This window comes from Triticum aestivum, chromosome 7D (assembly GCF_018294505.1).
Source record: "Triticum aestivum cultivar Chinese Spring chromosome 7D, IWGSC CS RefSeq v2.1, whole genome shotgun sequence".
Classification (NCBI taxonomy): domain Eukaryota; kingdom Viridiplantae; phylum Streptophyta; class Magnoliopsida; order Poales; family Poaceae; genus Triticum; species Triticum aestivum.
Window position 1 is genome coordinate 397,831,585 of NC_057814.1, and position 21,933 is coordinate 397,853,517.

Below are 21,933 nucleotides of genomic sequence, written 5' to 3' on the forward strand. Positions count from 1 at the left end.
GAGGTCCAACACGAGTCTACAAGAATAAAGTTGCGTAGTAGACATTAGAGGCACTTGCGCCCGCACCGCCAAGATATACATAGGTAGACCGGCCCGATCGCCCTCCTCGAGGAAGGGACAGGCTGGCTGGAGAGGCCGAACACCCACCCACTCTCCCTCGCTGTAAAGGCAAGGAGGCAGCACAGCCAGAATACCAATACGATCTCCATCACGACCTAGCCATTAGAGCAGGACAGACAAGATCCATCTACAGATCTTGAGATTATGCTCCGGCTGGATGGGATGGATACCAAACTTGGCACGACCGAAATGATAGAGTTCGGGAACAACACCGGACTGATATGGCAGCCAATCTCCGGCGCGACGTAGCCCGGGTCTGGGGCGCCGCTCTTCCGATGTGCTTCACGGATGAGGTAATGCGGCATCAGTTCCCCGAAGGGTTTAAACCCTTAAACATTGAACAATATGACGAGACAACATACCCGGCCGTATGGATCGAAGATTTTCTTCTCCACATTCATATGGCTCGAGGAGACAACCTCCATGCCATAAAATACCTACCACTTAAGATCAAAGGACTAGCCAGGCACTGGCTCAACAGCATTCCTGAAAAATCCATAGGGAGCTGGGAAGAGCTCGAGGATGCTTTCCGAGCCAACTTTCAAGGCACCTATGTCCGGCCTCCGGATGCCGATGACCTGAGCCATGTGGTCCAACAACCCGACAAACCAGCCCGGTAGTTTTGGAATCGGTTTTTGACCAAAAAGAACCCAACCGTCGACTGCCCGGATGCCAAAGCTATAGCCGCGTTCAAGCATAGTATCCGGGACGAGTGGCTCACACGCCAACTCGACCAAGATAAGCTGAGGACGATGTCGACACTTACCTCTCTCATGACCCGCTTTTGTGCGGGAGAAGATAGCTGGTTTTCTTGGAGAAGCACCAACCCTGAAGACCCTGACACCTCGGAAGTCTGGGACAGAAACAGAAAACCACGGCGCAATAGAAATAAGCGTCGTCACAATGGAAGTGAAACCGAAGACATGACAGTAAATGCCCGATTCCTCAATTACAAATCAGGACCATGGAAGAAACCATCTAAAGGGAACCAGGATGGACCCACCAAGTTGGACAAACTTCTGGACAGGCCCTGGCAGATCCACGATACACCTCACAACCCGCCAACCACACCAACCGTAACTGTTGGGTGATCAAACAGGCCGGCAAGCTCACAGCTGAGGAAGTAGGCAAAAGCACCCGCAGCGAGGACGATGAGGAACCTTGCAGGCCAAACAACGGGGGGGAAACAATTCCCTCCTGAGGTGAAGACGGTGAATATGATCTATGCCACCCATATACCAAAGAAGGAAAGGAAACACGCACTTCGTGATGTCTACGCCATAGAGCCTGTAGCCCCAAAATTTAATCCATGGTCGGCTTGTCCGATCACCTTCGACCGCAGAGACCATCCGACCAATATCCGTCATGGAGGATCGGCAGCCCTGGTTCTTGGCCCCATTATCGATGGGTACCACCTCACCAGAGTCCCCATGGACGGAGGCAACAACCTCAATCTAATTTACGCGAATACAGTGAGGAAAATGGGTGTTGACCCGTCAAGGATCAAACCCAGTAACACTATGTCTAAGGGGGTAATCCCAGGCACGGAGGCCCGCTGCCCGGGCACCCTAACCCTGGACGTGGTGTTCGGCTTGCCGGACAACTTCCGCAACGAACATTTGATCTTCAACATTGTCCCCTTTCGCAGCGGCTATCACGCACTCCAGGGCCGAACAATGTTTGATTGTTTCAATGTTGTCCCCCTAATAACCCACAAGTATAGGGGATCGCAACAGTTTTCGAGGGTAGAGCATTCAACCCAAATTTATAGATTTGACACAAGGGGAGCCAAAGAATATTTGTAAGTATTAGCAGTTGAGTTGTCAATTCAACCACACCTGGATATTAAATATCTGCAGCAAAGTGATCAGTAGCACAGTAATATGATAGTTTTGATAGCAGTGGTAACAGTAGCAATGGTAACGGTAACAACAGTAGCAGTTGTAACAGTAGCAATAGCAATGGTAACTTAGCAAGAACAATATGTGGAAAACTCGTAGGCATTGGATCAGTGAATTCGTTGGATGATATTCATCATATAACAGTGATGACCCACAAGTATAGGGGATCAATCGTAGTCCTTTCGATAAGTAAGAGTGTCGAACCCAACGACGAGTAGAAGTAAGTGACAAGTGGTTTTCAGCAAGGTATTCTCTGCAACACTGAAATTATAAGTAATGAGTAGTTTGATAGCAAGACAATTTGTAACGAGCAAGTAACGATAGTAGTAAAAAGGTGCAGCAAGGTAGCCCAATTCTTTTGAGGCAAAGGACAGGCCAGAACGGTCTCTTATGATAAGCAAAGTGTTCTTGAGGGTACACGGGAATTTCATCTAGTCACTTCCATCATGTTAGTTCGATTTGTGTTTGCTACTTTGATATGTGGGTGGATCGGTGCTTAGGTGTCGTTCTTACTTGAACAAACCTCCTACTTATGATTAACCCCCTCGCAAGCATCTGCAACTCCGACAAAAGTATTAAGAATAAATTCTAACCATAACATTAAACTTTTGGATCCAATCGGTCCCTTAAGGAATAGCACATAAACTAGGGTTTAAGCTTCTGTCACTCTCACAACCCATCATCTAATAACTACTCCACAATGCATTCCTGTTGGGGATATTACCACTGGGCATAAACCGGCCAGGAGAGGCCGGGTTAACTTCATAAGTAGTTCATCTGTATCTGAAGCCCATGAAGACAGACGGTGATGCTTCATGAAGGCCCAGGGCCCAAAGCCGGTTTAAGGCATGTAGACACAAACCGGTATTGAGATGTAAACTTGTGTTGTAAGATATGCGTAGCAGAGACCGAGCCGAACACGATTATGAGCCGGCCTCAGAGTCTGTAAACCGACGGGCGTCAACCCATGTATATAAGGGGACGACCCGGCGGCGGTTCAGGACAACAGACAACAACTCGAGACTCAGGCAAAGCGTATTCGCTCCCTGGTCATCGAAACCCCATCAATTCCATCACAACTAGACGTAGGCTTTTACCTTCATCGAAGGGGCCGAACTAGTATAAAACTCTCTTGCGTCCCTTGTCCGCTTTAACCCCTTCAAGTTAACCCATAGCGATGGCTCCACGACTAAGTCCTTTCTCTAGGACATCTGCCGTGACAAAACCACGACAGTTGGCGCCCACCGTGGGGCTATCGCATGATGGTTTCAAGTTCTTGGAGGGCAGCTTCGAAGGACTCAAGGGTTACGCTGTGGGCCGGATGACCAAGAGTCGTCGCGGCAAGCTCTACATCGACGATGCAGGCTGGGGCCCCGAGGCCGGCTCAATCGAGTACGGGTACCGGGTCCCCTTTGGTGGCATACACGTTTTCATTGGCAAGATCGGTGAACCGGGCCCTGAGCCGGACATCTGCACCGACCTCGTCGAAACGGCTCAGCGTGCGAGATCTGCCCGGGTCAAGCCTGTCATGAAGCGTGCCTTCGTGGGAGTTATCCATGGAGGTGAATCTGAGGATAGATCGGAATCTGGTGGTGAGACCGTCGTTTATTCCGGCGACGAGTCATCGACTGGAGAGACCGAGTCGTTATATCAGTTACAAGATGGCCGGATTGGGGGCTGTTCCGATGGCGACAGTATTCCGGACCCCTTTGATCTGCCAAACCGGGTGGCGATCTTCATGGCCGGCACGCAACCGGCGCTCCACTCTTCGACCGCAGCGGCGATGATTTCCGGATCAGCAGCGGCGGCAGCGGCTGGGGCAGGAGGCCCTGTGCGACCGCCAGCTCAGGTTCTATCTGATTTGTTTGATGTGTTGGCAACGCTGATGGCGGAGGTTAACCCGGCGGATCAGGATGCACACAATGCGGAAGTCGCGAAAGTGAAAGATCAGATCACCCAGGCAAAAGCCGACTTAGCAGCTGAGGATACCAGGATAGCCGCGGAGCGGGCCGCTTTGGATGCACAAGCTTACCGGATTATGCTGGATCAGAGTGCGTCGAACGAAGTCCTGAAGAGGAGGCACCGATCTCGCCTGCCGCCGGTTTATGAAGCTAGAAATCTCTTTAACACCCCAGGAGCAGGAACCAGCAATCCGCCGGTGGTAAACCAGGCAGAGGCACCCGGAGCAGGGGCGCCGGTTCAGCCACGTTTGGTGGATCCGCGTCGTCAGAACAACGTTGTGGTACCTCATGTCCCCACACCACCGGGTCATTACTCTAACCCGATGGACAACATTGTCGCTCCCGCTTCACGGCTGGCGGCCATCCCGATCGAAGGCGATTGTCCAGCAGCGGTCGAGATGCGTTGGGTTAAGGAGCTTCTTCAGACAGCCTTGATTCAACGGGAGGCTTATTCATATAGTCGCGATCGGGTTCATTCCACTCCCCGTCCAAGTTGGAGTTACAGCAGGTGTATGGATGAACCGGCAGTGTCAAGCAATGCGCGGAACCGTGATCCGCCCCGTGGCCATAACCCGGCGGGTGGTGCAGGTGAGGCTCAGGATGTGGTGGACCGGACCTGGGCACGCAGAGAGGCCGAGTTAGCGGCGCAGCATGAGGCCCGACAGCTTACTCCGGTTCGTCCAACCACATCGGTGGAACCAGGAGTTACCTCTAGTTCCTTGGGAGTGCCATGTCTTGTCCCAGCGTTGCGCAATGTGCGCCTGCCCAAGGATTTCAAGGGCCCGCGCAAGGTGCCGAATTACACCTTCGATTTGTCCCCTGAAACATGGGTTGAAAGCTACGAGATGGCCATGGAGATGCTGGACGTGGATGATGCGGCATGTGCGAAGTACTTCACCATGATGCTAGAAGGAACGGCCCGCACTTGGCTAAAGAGTTTACCGGCTAATTCTATCAGGTCATGGGCTGAGTTGAGAGCCCGGTTTGTTCAGAATTTCAAGGATACATGCAAGCAGCCCATGTCAATTGTGGACTTAGCTGCCTGTGTCCAGGAGGAAGGAGAGTCAACAACCCATTGGGTGCGCCGGGTTTCGGAGATTTTGCATTCATCAGACCGCATCAACGCTGACACCGCAGTTTTAACATTGGAAGGCAATTGCCGGTTTCAACCCTTGAAGTTGAAGTTGGGACGGCTCAAACGTCATTGTAATGACATGGGAACCCTCATGGCTGCACTGGTGAAGTATGCCGACTCTGATAGTACCAAGGATCCCGAGTCTGACGATGACAAGACAGGGAAGGGAAAGAAGAGCGGCAACGCCAAGGGGCAGCACCACAACCCGGCGGGTCATGGAAACGGCGGCAAGCGTAAAGCGGACCACGGTTTAGACTTTGTGGCTAACACTAATACGCACGACAAGGGCCAGCGGCGTAAGGGTAAACCGCCCCGGCGGAATGGAATGCCGAATCCTAATCCGGACCGTTTGTCGTATCTGTTGAACCAGCCCTGTCCAAAGCATGGGACGAAGGAGGAACCATCTACACACCTCTGGAAAGATTGTTATATCATGCAAGAGTTCAAAAATTCTGACTCTTTCCGGTATGATCATGGATCAGGAGGCGGTTCGGGCTCTGGCTCTCATGGGCCGGGTTATGGCGGAGGAAATTCCGGTTCGGGATTCCATGGCAATCAGGGTGGACATAACAATCAAAGTAATCAAGGTAACCAAGGTGGCTATAATCATCAGGGCAATCAGCAGCAGCAGCAGTCGGGTTACCAGAGCAACCCGAAGCAGTTGAATAGCGGACAGTATCATGTCTTCACCACTAGCTTGGACAAGCGCGATCAGAAGCTTCATAAAAGGATGGTGAATGCCGTTGAACCGGCGGTGCCCCGTTATTTGCGCTGGTCCGAGCAGCCCATTGTGTGGAGTAGAGACGATCATCCACCCCGGGTTGACAATCCGGGTCATCTGGCTCTGGTGGTGGCACCTCAGGTGGGAGGTTATAAGTTCACTAAGGTACTCATGGATGGAGGGAGTAGTATCAATATCCTTTATTATGAAACTTTCCGTCGCATGGGGCTAACAGATAAAAATCTTAAACCGTCCAATACGGTGTTCCATGGTGTGGTGCCTGGTAAGTCGGCATATCCTGTTGGTAAGATAGCCCTGGAGGTGGCTTTTGGAGATGAGCATGACTCGAGATCAGAAACCTTGACCTTTGAAGTGGTGAAAATCAGAAGCCCGTATCATGCCCTATTTGGACGGCCAGCTTATGCCAAGTTTATGGCACGGCCTTGTTATGTCTATCTACAGCTCAAGATGCCGGGTCACAAGGGAACTATAACCGTGCATGGAAGCCGCAAGATTGCTCTGGAGTGTGAGGAAGGTGATGCGGCTTATGCTGAGTCGGTTTGTGCAACAGAGGAGTTGAAGTTTTACAAAGACAATGTTGATCCGGCAGATATGACTTCGTTGAAGAAACCAACTACGGAGCATGATCCGGCCCTGAAGTTTAAATCGGCTGATGAGACTAAACTTGTTGACTTCGTGCCTGGCGATTCGTCCAAGCAGTTTAGCATCAGCGCTAACTTGGATCCGAAATAGGAAAGCGCGCTCATCGAGTTCATCCGTGAGAATCGGGACATCTTTGCATGGAAGCCTTCTGACATGCCTGGTGTACCGAGAGAACTCGCTGAGCACACTCTCAATGTTGATCCTAAGTATAAACCGGTCAAGCAGTTTCTCCGCCGGTTCAATGAAGAAAGACGCAAAGCTATTGGAGAAGAAGTAGCCAGGCTCTTGGCGGCTGGATTTATCGTTGAAGTATTCCATCCTGAGTGGTTGGCTAATCCGGTGCTGGTCCTCAAGAAGAATGGCACTTGGCGTATGTGTGTGGACTACACAGATCTCAACAAAGCTTGTCCAGCAGATCCTTTTGCCCTCCCCCGTATTGATCAGATTATTGATGCTACGGCGGGTTGTGAGCGGTTAAGTTTTTTGGATGCATATTCTGGTTATCATCAGATCAAAATGGCAGTTAAGGACCAGGAGAAGACGGCCTTCATAACTCCCTTTGGAGCCTTCTGCTATGTGTCCATGCCCTTTGGGCTCAAGAGTGCACAGGCAACTTATCAACGGTGTGTGCAGAATTGTCTTCATAAACAGATCGGCCGCAATGTTCACGCCTATGTGGATGATATTGTGGTGAAATCAAGGAAAAAGGAGACATTGATTGATGACTTGAAGGAAACCTTTGATAACCTGCGGGTTTATAAAATGATGCTTAATCCGGCCAAGTGCGTCTTTGGTGTACCTGCAGGCAAGCTCTTGGGTTTTTTGGTGTCTAACAGGGGCATTGAAGCTAATCCGGAAAAAATCAAAGCCATCACCTCCTTGGCTAAACCGAAGTGTATCAATGATGTTCTACGCCTGGCAGGCCGGATTGTCGCGTTGAGCCGCTTTGTCAGTCGCCTCGGGGGAAGGCCATCCCTTTGTATCAGATGCTGAAGAAAACGGATAACTTCGTCTGGAGTGACGCCGCTAATGAAGCATTTGAGGACTTAAAGCGGCAGCTAGCTAATCCGCCGGTTCTCGCTGCTCCGGTTGACAAAGAGCCATTGTTGCTATATGTGGCAGCTAACGCTCGGGCTGTTAGTGTGGCTATTATGGTGGAGCGCAAGGAGGCGGGACAGGAATATCCGGTTCAGCGGCCGGTTTACTATATTAGTGAGGTACTCATTGAATCCAAGCAGAGGTACCCGCATTGGCAAAAATTGGTGTATGGGGTTTTCATGGCAAGCCGGAAGCTTAAGCAGTATTTCCAAGGTCATCCCATCACGGTGGTCAGCTCTGCTCCTTTGGGGGATATAATCCAGAATAGGGAGGCAACTGGTCGGATTGCTAAGTGGGCTATCGAGCTCGGGCCTCACGGGTTGAAATACATACCCCGAACGGCGATCAAATCTCAGGCACTTGTGGATTTCATCAATGATTGGACAGAATTACAAGCGCCAGAAGAGAAGCCGGATCACACTTATTGGACTATTCATTTTGATGGGTCCAGGCAATTGGAGGGCTCGGGGGCTGGAGTCGTGTTAACTTCCCCACGAGGTGATAAGTTTTGTTATGTTCTCCGTTTAATGTTCCCTTGCACTAATAATGCAGCTGAATATGAGGCCTTACTCCATGGTCTTCGGATGGCTAAGGAGATGAATCTCAGCCGAGTTAAATGCTTCGGTGACTCGGATCTGGTGGCTCAACAAGTGTCTGGCACTTGGGATTCCAAGGACCCACTAATGGCAGCATATCGTCGTGAGGTGGATATTGTTGCAGGTCACTTCAAAGGTTATCAGGTGGATCATGTGGACCGGCGGAAGAATGAAGCAGCAGACGCTTTAAGCCGCCTGGGCTCCCAACGTAAACCAGTTCCACCTAATGTCTTCCTGGATGTTTTGCATAATCCGTCCGTCAAGCTCCCTGGTGAAGAGGATTTGGCTGTTCCTGATCCGGAGGCTCAGTTGGTGGCGGCTTTACATGTTATCCCGGATTGGACGGTTCCGTATCTGGCGTATATAAACCGGGGCGAGTTACCAGAGGATGAAACTTTGGCCAGGCAGATAACCCGGCGGTCCAAGTCCATGACTATTATCAATGGAGAGTTGCATCATTGCAGTGTGACAAGGGTGTTTCAACGCTATGTATCTCCTGAGGAAGGCCGTGAATTTTTGCGTGAGATCCACGAAGGAGATTGTGGACACCACGCCGGTTCAAAATCTTTGGTGGCCAAGGCGTTTCGTCACGGTTTCTATTGGTTGACAGCTCATGCTGATGCCGAGGACTTGGTTAAAAGATGTGATGGCTGTCAGAAATTCTCACGGCATGCTCATGTACCAGCTCAAGAATTGAGGATGATTCCAATCACCTGGCCGTTTGCAACTTGGGGGTTGGATATGGTTGGGCCTTTCAAGAGGTCCAAGGACAAGAAGACCCACCTTTTGGTGGCGGTTGATAAGTTCACGAAGTGGGTGGAGGCAGAGCCAGTTAGTAAGTGTGATGCAGCCACGGCAGTTCAATTCATCAAAAAGGTGATCTTCCGGTTTGGCTTTCCACACAGCATTATAACAGACAATGGTACCAATCTGTCAAAGGGTGCCATGAAGGAGTTCTGTCAACGTGAGCACATCCGGCTTGACGTGTCATCAGTGGCTCACCCCCAGTCCAATGGTCAAGCGGAGAGGGCCAATCAAGAGATCTTGAGAGGCATCAAACCCCGGCTTATGGTTCCTTTGCAACGGACGCCGGGTTGTTGGGTTGAGGAGTTACCTTCAGTGTTATGGAGCATCAATACCACACCCAACAGATCGACAGGCTACACGCCGTTCTTCATGGTTTATGGAGCGGAAGCGGTTCTTCCTAGTGACATCCGTCATGACTCGCCTCGTGTAGCGGCATATGTTGAAGCGGATAACGAGAAGGCACGGCAGGAAGCTCTTGACCTGTTAGATGAGGAGCGTGACATGGCGGCAGCCCGTTCGGCGATTTATCAGCAAGATCTGCGTCGTTATCATAGCCGCCGGGTTAGAACCAGAACCTTTCAAGAAGGAGATTTGGTGCTTCGACTCATCCAGGATCAGACGGATATGCACAAGCTATCCCCCCCTTGGGAAGGGCCTTTTGTGGTCAGCAAGGATTTGCACAATGGGTCGTACTACCTAATCGATGTTCGAGAGCGCAAAGACTCACGTAAATCGGAGGAGGAGACCAACCGGCCGTGGAATATTGCTCATCTTCGGCCCTACTATACTTGAGCTATAGGCTCTGCTTATGTACATATTATGACATTGTATATATTATGATCAATATAATAAACCGGAACCTCAGCTAAAGTGGGGTATCTGTTGTTTTCTTACATCACGTGTAGTTACATGGAGCTTACAAAGCGGCGTCCGGTTTACCCCTTGATTTAGCTTCTTAAAGCTTGATATCAGATCACTTGGGGGCTTGGTCGTATCTGAACCATAGCTACACCTCTTGATCGGCGCAATGCCACAGCATCATTTGGGAGCATGGTCGAACCCGAACCATGGCTACGCCTCTTGATCAGCGTAAAGCCACAGAATCACTTGGGGGCTTGGTCGTATCCGAACCATAGCCACGCCTCTTGATCGGCGTAATGCCACAGCATCACTTGGGAGCATGGTCGAACCCGAACCATGGCTACGCCTCTTGATCGGCGTAAAGCCACAGAATCACTTGGGGGCTTGGTCGAACCCGAACCATAGGAATGCCTTTTGATCGGCGTAATGCCACAGCATCACTTGGGGGCTTGGTCGAACCCGAACCATAGCAACACCTCTTGATCAAATTTGGGGCCTGGCAGCCCGTGAAAAGCCTCGACTACAACGGTTTTATTTGCCTTTTGCTAAGTTTCTTTTTCTTTTGCTAAGATTTGTGATGTTTTCAAACCAGTGTTTATCAACCCGGTTGGGCTGTCAACTACAAGTTGTCAGTACATGACCAAGTTATAATCCGGAGACTATCAGCCCGGTCTGGTTTTGACTCATAGTCACCAGTATGGAATAAGCCGGTGTTTATCACAACCCGGAACGGTTTTGTTGTAAACCGGCATTATATAACAGGAGATACTTTTACTCCGGATTAAGGTTATTACCTTCATTACAAGGTTGGTCAGCCAACACTATGCCTAAAGGTCGCAGGTATCATATATTTCCATACTTGGTTATCTTTTACAACCTTGGTTATAAAACTTGGTCATATATATAGTTGGGTATCATGACCCGCCCGGTGGTAAACCGCCAGGGCGCTTTTAAGCTTTTTATCTGCAGGAACAATTGGAATAAATAGCTATGGATTATGAACATCATATCTCAAAGCATGGCGGATTAACACGCATCAGTTGCAGATAAATATGCACGAAGGCATAACAGACCAAGTGTTTTAACTAGCCTATTACAAGGCGTTTCAGTACCCAAAGGAATAATTGTTTCTCAATAAACATTGCAGTATGGAAGGTTAAACCGGCCCCGGGTTATGATCACTGAGCAGCTTGACCTGACGGCTGCGGGTCATCTTGCACCGGTTCTTCTTCTTCGTCCCTACCCAGCGGCTGGAAGTCAACAGTTGTCCAGTCGATCCCAGTTAAAGCTTGGAACACAGCTTCGTCGCTTATAAGGGTGGACGGTTCAATATCAGGGGCATAAGTGTGCTTACGGATTGGAGGGATCAGGCTTTGAGTTTCAAGAGCTGGTGCAGCAACCCGCTTGTTATTGATATCATAACTCGCCTGATAATGTGAAAGATCAGCTTCTTCAGCAAGTTGACAAGCCAGTGGACGTACTTCCCGGTTTATGGCGCGGAGATCTTCAGTGCAAAATTCTGATCCGTCCTCTTTCAAGCTTGGGTAGCCTTTAGCCACGTCCGTCGGATCAAGATCAGGCACCCATGCTTTTGCCCGGGTTAGCGCGGTCAGAGCGCCAGCCCTTGCAGCAGACCTCTTCAGCTCTTCTATCCGGGCAGGCAGCATAGATAGCCTGTCTAAGGTATCCTTGATCAACGTCGGGGGTGGCTTATTGTGCGAAGCGGTGCAGATAATCCGTTGTGCGCCGGTATAAAGTTGCTCTATCAGCGTGTAGGCAGCTTTCAACTTCTTCTGCACATCTGAGCCCAGATGGCTAATGCGGGTTCCTGTATCATTACAAACATCAGTAAACCGGCAACGCATGAGAGGATATGTTGAAAGCATAAAGGAAGGATGCTTACCAAACACAGCAGAGGTCATAGCATGCACTTGCCGCTTTACACCAGTCAGCTCGTCAACCACCGGTTTAAGAGCGGCTTCTGCGTTTTCAGCCCTTTTTATCAAAGCGGCTTTTTCAGTCTCCCAATCCGCCCGCTCTTTGTTGAAGCCCTCTTTCAGTTTCTCCATAGCGCCTAGAGCGCGGGTCAACTCTTCCTTCGCTTTGGAGGCTTCAGCTTGCTGGGTTTTGATGTTCTCCTGCAGATCAGCGGTTTGGCGTTCCTTCTTGCTCAGCTCCGCCTGTAAAGAGACAGATACATAATGAGTTGACAGTACATATTTGAAGTACCAAGCACATAACAAGTTATGCCCTTAGTACTTGGGGGCTAATGCATATTTGCGTTTACTCAGAAATTTTTACAAGTCCCAAACACAATACAAGTATTAAGCTTGGCACTTGGGGGCTAATGTGTGTTTGCTCAAAAAGCTGTTGATATGGGAATTCTTCTACAGTCCCGGTTCATCTTTATAAAGTTAAACCGGCCCTTGGGGACTATACCGGTGAAAGAGCAGTATGGCAAATTATAAGGAACCGGTTCATCTTAACAAGGTAATCCGGTCCCTGGAGGCTAAATAGGCAAGGTTAAGTTATGACAAAAGTCCCGGTTTAGATTGGTATCATAAACCGTCACTTGGGAGCTACTACGAGTCGATGAACTACAATTGGACAAAGGAGAAAAACAGTAGTTACCTCATATCGCTCCTTCATCAAGTTTACCAAACTAGCTTCATAGTCACGGCTGGTATACAGACGGTTCAAGAAGCCAGAGTGAATATCTTGAACATTGAGGTTGGCGAAGCTTGATAAATCGGCATTCCATTTGCCTTTGCCTATAGCAGAGAGATCATCCTTGGCAGTATGCTTTGACAAAGCTACAGGGTTGCCTGGAGTGGAGTGGCCAGTGCCAGTAACCATAACATCATCATCTTGTTCATCCGCAGCTCTTGCCGGAGTTGGCGGTTTATCAGTGTCCTTCGTTGGACTAACCGGTTTATCACCAGTTCGGACAGGGCTGGTTGGCCGGTCTGCATGACTTGTAGTATCAACTTGCACTTGTTCAGCAAGGAAATCATGGTCTTGAAGCAGCGGATCATGAAGCATGGCGTCAGCATCGGTTTCTTCTAGATCTGGAGTTGTTTCCGGTTTAGCAGCTACATTATCGTCAGCCGGTTTGTTCAACCGAGCTTTCTTGCTGGGTCTTGGCTTGGCGCTGCGAAAAGATAAGACATAAGGATCGGTACAGTATGAAAAGATGACATATCAAGAATAAAGACATGTGCATAACTCACCTAGGAACTGTTTTGAGAGGTGGAAGCTGTGTGGCCGAAGACTCGCCAGAGATGAGTGAGAAGTACCCTGATAATTTGAATCAGACGGGTTAAGAGGCTGGCGAAAACAACCTGCTTTTGGGCATGAAGTATCAATGGGATAAGAGACCTCTGATCGGCGTTTCCGGACCGGACTGTTCGGTAAACCGGCGGAGGTAACTACCTGGCCGTTGTGCCGGGTTGTACGGCGAGCTTCGTGCTGCTGTGTCTTCAAAAGAAAGTTTGGATCCAAATAAGCAAGAGGGTGAGAAAATTTTACTTTCCGATTTGCTTGACGGATTTTTGATGTTGGCAGAGGATCTGAATCGGAGGAAAGAATAGTTACCTCTACATCCTCAGCGTGACTGCCTTCAGCGTCGTCCTGATAATAATCATTGTCAATGAGATGTACGAAAAATGAACCAAGAGAGTCAAGTTCTACCTCTGATTCCGGATTACGCACATTGTCATCAACTGGTAGATCGGAGGATGAAGTGGTCCTTCTTTTGGCAGGTTTTTTAACAACCTTGGTCTTTGGACGAACTGGCTTGACCGGTTTGTCTTGCGGCTTCGCCGGTTTGTCTTGTGATGGTTTCTTGTTCCAGAACGGATCATCACCCTATCAGAAAATAATCACACTCTCAGAGAATATTTGGACAGAAGCAAATTCAGATACAAAGGATTATATGATTCTTACAGATGGTGGTTTATTGAAGGTGCAGAAAGGGAGTAGCCCGGTTTGGGCACAGACGGCCTCCGGTTCGTTCAGTATTTTCTTTACAGCCTCAGTGACTTCATCATCTGTAAGCTAAATGTCAATGTGCTGCTGAGCATCCTTCAAACTCCCCGTGTACTCACACATCAAACCGGGGCGCCGGCTTAAGGGCAGAATGCTCCAGCTTATCCAGCAACGAGCAAGATCAACTCCTGTCAAACCGTTCGCCATGAAGGCTCTAAGCTTTGATAGTTGGGGAGCATAGTTGGCCCATTCTCTTGCTGTCAGCCTCTGAGGAAACGGGTGTGTGTTGCTCAGGCGTTCAGGGCGGTAACCCGGCAGGGGGTTTTCGTCAGATGGAGAGGTATCCATGCAGTAAAACCAAGTTTGGTTCCACTCTTTGGGGTGACTGTGGAGTTTGGGATGGGGGAAGGTGACTTCTTTCCTCTTCTGAACCGCCATTCCGCCCAGTTCCGTATTGGGTCCATCTGAGAACTCGGTGCGACGGTTTAAATGAAAGAAACCCCTAAACAGTTCGACTGTAGGTTCCTCTTGCAGATAAGCTTCACAGAATACTTGGAAGTGGCAAATATTGGTAACAGAGTTGGGACCGATGTCTTGAGGGCGCAGCTGAAAATTGGCTAGCACATCTCGGAAATTTTTTGAACTGGGAGGGCTAAAACCTCGTCCGAGATGATCAGCAAACACGACTACTTCTCCATCCTTGGGTGTAGGAGGATTCTCCGGGCCAGGGACCCTCCAGTGGATGACATCTTTCTTGGCTAGGGCGCCCGTTTTAACAAGGTTGTTTAGTTGCTCCTCGATTACTCGAGAGGGAGCCCAATTGCACTCATAAACTTGTTTAGCCATGACAAGGAAAATCTGAAAACATGAGTATTACCGGTTTAAGATTTACAGTGGACAACTATACAGCGGTATGAGGATACTAGTATATTGGTAAACCGGAGTCTGGCAATGGAACGGTCTAATGCATTGGCGGTTCAACAGGGGACTAATGGTATTTACCGGGTCATCATTTTTTCTGTGAGGTTAAACCGGCCAATCTCGTATTCAAAGGGTGTAAGAGAAGGAAGAAACAAGTTTCACATCTTGCTATGGTGATGAAACTGCCAAAGCACGAGATCTATGTGGTTTAAAATACTACCGCACGAGACCTATGTGGTTTTTGGATCTAACCCACGGATATAAATAAGGGAAAAGAAGGGCGGCGACGAACACCGATGAACGACAGAAACCCTAAGCGCAGATCTATGGTAAGAGAAAGGGGAGACTTACGGATGCTGTTGAGCAGTGGCGGCGCGCGGAGGAGCTCTGGTACGTTCAGGTCGATGCAGCGGCCAAGGTTGGTGCAGCAGTCAAAGGTTGACGGCGGCAGCCGAGGTCGAAGGTTCGGGCGTCGCGAGGATGAACATGAAGCGAAGAGGCACGAGGGGGAAACTGGAAAGACCCCCTGGCCCTATTTATAAGGAGATAAACGACAGATGCGAAAATCGAGGAGCCGGATTTTTGGATATAAGGTAATGCTGTCGCCTCGATTGTCGGAGGCTCGTTAATGATAGGTGACGTCACGGCGGTTTACCAAGATCCTAGAAGATGATGTCATGGAGGTTTACAAGATTGTGTGAAGATGTTGAAGAAGAAATTTTCTCAAGTATTGAGGATTGACATGAACCAGTTCAAATCAATCTGGGGCCTAATGTTGGGGATATTACCACTGGGCGTAAACCGGCCAGGAGAGGCCGGGTTAACTTCATAAGTAGTTCATCTGTATCTGAAGCCCATGAAGACAGACGATGACGCTTCATGAAGGCCCAGGGCCCAAAGCCGGTTTAAGGCATGTAGACACAAACCGGTATTGAGATGTAAACTTGTGTTGTAAGATATGCGTAGCAGAGACCGAGCCGGACACGATTATGAGCCGGCCTCGGAGTCTGTAAACCGACGGGCGTCAACCCATGTATATAAGGGGACGACCCAGCGGCGGTTCAGGACAACAGACAACAACTCGAGACTCAGGCAAAGCGTATTCGCTCCCTGGTCATCGAAACCCCATCAATTCCATCACAACTAGACGTAGGCTTTAACCTTCATCGAAGGGACCGAACTAGTATAAAACTCTCTTGCATCCCTTGTCCGCTTTAGCCCCTTCAAGTTAACCCGTAGCGATCGCTCCACGACTAAGTCCTTTCTCTAGGACATCTGCCATGACAAAACCACGACAATTCCCGTAGGACCAAATATGGTAAAGTGTCATGTAGTAGACGTTCACATGACACCACTAAGGGAATCACAACATACATACCATCAAAATATCGAACATATATAAAATTCACATGATTACTTGCAACAAGATTTCTCCCGTGACCTCAAGAACAAAAGTAACTGCTCACAAATGATAATCATGCTCAAGACCAGAGGGGTATTAAATAGCATAATGGATCTGAACATATAATCTTCCACCAAATAAACCATATAGTAATCAACTACAAGATGTAATCAACACTACTAGTCACCCACAAGTACCAATCTATAGTTTAGGTACAAAGATTGAACACAAGAGATGAACTAGGGTTTGAGAGGAGATGGTGTTGTTGAAGATGTTGATGGGGATTGCCCTCCCCAAGATGGGAGAGTTGTTGGTGATGATGATGACGATGATTTTCCCCTCCGGGAGGGAAGTTCCCCCGGCAGAATCGCTCCACCGGAGGGCAAAAGTGCTCCTGCCCAAGTTCCACCTCGAGACGTCTGCGCTTCGTCCCGAAAGTCCTCTTCTTATTTATTTTTTCTAGGTCAAAATGACTTATATACCAGAAGATGGGCACCGGAGGTGGGCTGGGCAGAGCACAACCCACCAGGTGGCCCCCTCCGGTAGTTATTTGCTCCAGTATTTTTCATAGATTCCATCAAAATTCCTTGTGAAGTTTCAGCTCATTTGGAGTTGTGCAGAATTGGTAGCCTGACGTAGCTTTTTCAGGTCCAGATTTCCAACTGCCGTAATTCTCCCTCTTTGTGTGAACCTTGCATATTATCAGAGAGAATGCATTAGAATTACTCCAAAAAGCATTATTATGCATAAAAATATTATAAATAACAGTAGGTAAACATGATGCAAAATGGACGTATCAACTCCCCCAAGCTTAGATCTTGCTTATCCTCAAGCGAGAAATGAAATCGAAAAACATGTCCACATGCTTAGAACAGTAGGTAAACATGATGTAAAATGGACGTATAACCTCCCCCAATCTTAGATCTCGCTTATCCTCAAGTGAAAAATGAAATCGAAAAACATGTCCACATGCTTAGAGAGAGAGGTGTCGACAAAAACAAAATACGGACATAGAAGCATCATGTATATTATTATAACAGCAACAAACTTTAAAGCTTTTATCATAGCCTTCTCATGAATAAGTAACAATTCATCACAACATCGAAGTATAAAGCATAAACTCTATTGGAAACCAACAAACTATGTTCTCAGTCAACGTTGCAACTACAATTCATCATCTTTTCAGGAAGGGTCACGTATCGGAGCCTTTAGGCAAGTCCACATACTCAACCATCATATAGTCTTCTAGGATTGCTAACACTCATCGCATACACATGAGCAAAATGTTTCTACCGGAAACATAGAAAGATAGGGGCTTATAGTTTCGCCTCCCAACGTATTCACCTTAAGGGTGATGTCAACAATAATAACTCATGCTACCCATATCCAACTGGATATATGTGCCTAGATCTTTCCTCACCACATGATGCTTGCCAAAAGACAAAATAAAAAGGTATAGAGAGAATAACTTTGACTCTTGCATAAAAGTAAATACATAAAAGTAAAAGATAGGCCCTTCGCAGAGGGAAACAGAGGTTGCCATGCGCTTTTTGTTTGTATGCTCAATCCCTTAGTGCAAAAGAATGTCACGTTATATTGCCCCTTATGGTAGCAACCTTTATTATGCAGTATGTCGCTTTTATTCTTTGCCATCACAAGTTCGTACAACGCTCAATTTTGTCTTACACTAAATGATCTAACACTTTTAGAAGCAATTTTTATTGCCTTATTGCACCGATGATAACTTACTTGAAGGATCTTACTCAATCCTTAGGTAGGTATGGTGGACTCTTGAAAATAAGATTTGGGTTTAAGGGTTTTGGATGCACAAGTAGTATCTCTACTTGGTGCAGAATTTTTGGCTAGCAAAGATGGGGGCAAGCACCACATGTTGAAGGATCTATGGCAATATAACTTCTATGTGAATATGAACAAACATAAATCATTACGTTGTCTTCCTTGTCCAACGTCAACAATTTTGGCATATATTATTTTGATGGGGGCTCACAATCACAAAAGATTTCCAAGATAGTGTATTTGCATGTGAATCTTCTATTCCCTTGTTAATTCTTTGATGAATCTCATCATTGACCAATGCTATGTTTTTCAATTTCCAATAAATTTTTCTACTTATACTTTTCCTTATGTGGTGTCATTACTTACCATAAGATTAGCATATCATTTTTTCATGTATTTCCTTTCTTTTTATTGAAACATGAAAGTAAAGAAAGCAAAACTCAAACTAAACTTTATTATATATCTCGCACACGATTACGAAGATAGATCACTAAGCAAACTCTCGAAAAGAAAGGATCGAACTAAACTTTATTCATCTAAAGCAAGAGATAACAATGGATTGAACTAACGTAAATAAAGGCAAAAGATAGTGGAGGTGATACGATACCGGGGCACCTCCCCCAAGCTTGGCGCAAGCTAAGGGGAGTGCCCATACCCCGATACTCAATTTTCTTTTGGTGATGAAGAACGAGGTGGTGGTGGTGATGAAGTGGTAGCGATCTTGTCCTTCATGATCAAGAGATTCTCCAATCTACGGATGACGCTCTTGAGGGCGATGATGTGCTCTTGCAACAGAATATTTTCACGGGTGAGATATTTATTTTGCACACGAACCGTTTCGATGACCCGAAATGCTTCGATCTCGGTGGGGATGAGATGGTAATAGTAAGGTTTAAGGATATATCTTCTTCTTCCTCCTCGGCAGGCCAGGCCTGCTCAACCACCGGCGCTTGATCTTCGGTAGCCTCCTTGCTCTTGTCCCCTTTGACGGCTTCTACGGGCTCTTCTCTCTTCAGATTGATCTTCATCAACCAAGCATCCTCTTCCACGTAGTTGGAGGAAGAAGAAGACATGATGCCTGGCTCAACTAATCTGACCGAAAACAGCAAGAAAATAAAACAGAAGATTCCTCCGCGATACGGTGGTCGATAGGTTGAGGGGGTATATAAAGATTTTTTTTATCTTGGGAAACAAGCAAACGGAAGAAAAATAGAAGGATCACCGGTGTCTTGTGCCCACCGTGGGTGCCTTCCTGGTTGTTTCTTATTTTCCTAATTTTTGTTATATTCCAAAACGGACAGAAAATATTTTTGCGGATTTTTCGGAGTTCGTTTACTTACCGTATCACGTACCTCCTCTTTTTCACGATTTTGGAGTGTTCCGAAAGGTTTCTTTTATGTGTTCTTCCGGTGTCATAGTTTGAATAATATTGCTTTCAACATTAATGGGCGTACCTGAGATATAATGTTTTATTCGTTGGCCATTAACAACCTTCGGTATTATTTATTTTGATAGCTCCAGGTCGATAAACCTCCTCGATAACATAGGGTCCTTCCCATTTGGAGAGGAGTTTTCCTGCAAAGAATCTGAAATGAGAGTTGTACAAAAGAATGTATTCTCCAACTTTGAACTCACGCTTTTGGATTCTTTTATCATGCCATCTTTTAACCTTTTCTTTAAATAACTTGGCATTTTCATAAGCTTGGGTTCTCCATTCATCTAGTGAGATAATATCAAATAACCTCTTTTCACTAGCAAGTTTGAAATCATAGTTGAGTTCTTTAATTGCCCAATAAGCTTTATGTTCTAACTCAAGAGGTAAATGACAAGCTTTTCCATAAACCATTTTATAAGGAGACATACCCATAGGATATTTATATGTTGTTCTATAAGCCCAAAGTGCATCATCTAATTTCTTAGACCAATTCTTCCGGGACCTATTGACAATCTTTTGTAAAATTAATTTTATTTCTCTATTGCTAAGTTCAACTTGACCACTGGACTGAGGATGATAGGGTGATGCAATTCTATGGTTAACATCATACTTGGCAAGCATTTTACGGAAAGAACCATGAATAAAGTGTGAACCACCATGAGTCATTAAGTATCTAGGGACTCCAAACCTTGGGAAAGTAACTTCTTTAAGCATTTTAATAGAGGTGTTGTGATCAGCACTACTAGTTGGAATAGCTTCTACCCACTTAGTAACATAATCAACAGCAACCAAAATATGAGTATACCCATTAGAGGAAGGAAAAGGTCCCATGTAATCAAATCCCCAAACATCAAATGGTTCAACAGCAAGCGAGTAATTCATAGGCATTTCTTGATGCTTACTGATATTACCTATTCTTTGACATTCATCACAAGATAAGACGAACTTACGAGCATCCTTGAAGAGAGTAGGCCAATAAAATCCAGATTGCAATACCTTGTGAGCGTTCTGTCTCCCGCATGATGTCCTCCATAAGCTTCGGAGTGACATTTCCGTAGGATTTGTTCCTGTTCATGCTCAGGTACACAGCGCCTAATGATACCATCCACTCCTTATTTATAAAGATGTGGGTCATCCCAAAAGTAATGTCTTAAATCATAGAAGAACTTTTTCTTTTGTTGGTAAGTAAAGCTAGGGGGTATGTATTTAGCAACAATATAATTAGCATAGTCAGCATACCAAGGTGTACTATGAGAAACATTTATTGCAGCTAATTGCTCATTAGGAAAGCTATCATTAACAGGTTGTGGGTCATTGAGAATATTTTCAAGCCTAGACAAGTTATCAGCTGCGGGGTTCTCCGCTCCTTTTCATCAGTGATATGCAAATTGAATTCTTGTAGCAAGAGAACCCATAGAATAAGCCTAGGTTTGACATCTTTCTTTTCCATAAGATACTTTATTGCAGCATGATCAGTGTGAACAATTACTTTTGAATCCACAATATAGGATCTAAATTTATCACAAGCAAACACCACTGCTAGGAATTCTTTTCCAGTAGTAGCATAATTTCTTTATGCACTGTCTAGAGTTTTACTTGCGTAGTGAATAACATTCAGATTCTTATCAACTCTTTGTCCTAGAACAGCACCGACAACATAATCACTAGCATCACACATAATTTCAAAAGGCAAGTTCCAATCAGGTGGTTGAGCAATAGGTGCAGAAATTAAGGCTTTGTTGAGTGTTTCGAAGGCTTCTAAACAATCATCATCAAAAACAAAAGGAATATCCTTTTGCAAAAGATTTGTAAGAGGCCTAGAAATTTTAGAGAAGTCTTTAATAAACCTCCTATAGAAACCAGCATGACCGAGGAAACTACGAATACCTTTGATATCTTTAGGACATGTCATTTTCTCAATTGCATCAACCTTAGCTTTGTCCACCTCAATACCTCTTTCAGAAATTTTATGGCCCAAAACAATACCTTCATTAACCATAAAGTGGCACTTCTCCCAATTCAAGACAAGATTGGTCTGCTCACATCTCTGCAAAACTCGATCAAGATTGCTTAAACAATCATCAAAAGACTTCCCATAAACAGAAAAGTCATCCATGAAAACCTCAACAATCTTTTCACAAAAGTCAAAGAATATAGCAGTCATACATCTTTGAAAGGTAGCAGGTGCATTGCATAAACCAAAAGGCATATGTCTATCAGCATAAGTTCCAAAAAGGACAAGTAAAAGTGGTCTTTTCTTGATCAGGTTGAGAAACAGGTATTTGTGAAAAACCAGAATATCCATCAAGGAAGCAAAAATGTGTGTGCTTAGATAATCTTCCTAGCATTTGATCAATAAAAGGCAGAGGGTAATGATCTTTCCTAGTTGCTTTGTTTAATTTTCTACAATCAATTACCATTCTGTAGCCTGTAACAATTCTTTGTGGAATAAATTCATTCTTATCATTAGGAACAACAGTAATACCTCCTTTCTTAGGGACATAATGAACAGGACATACCCATCTACT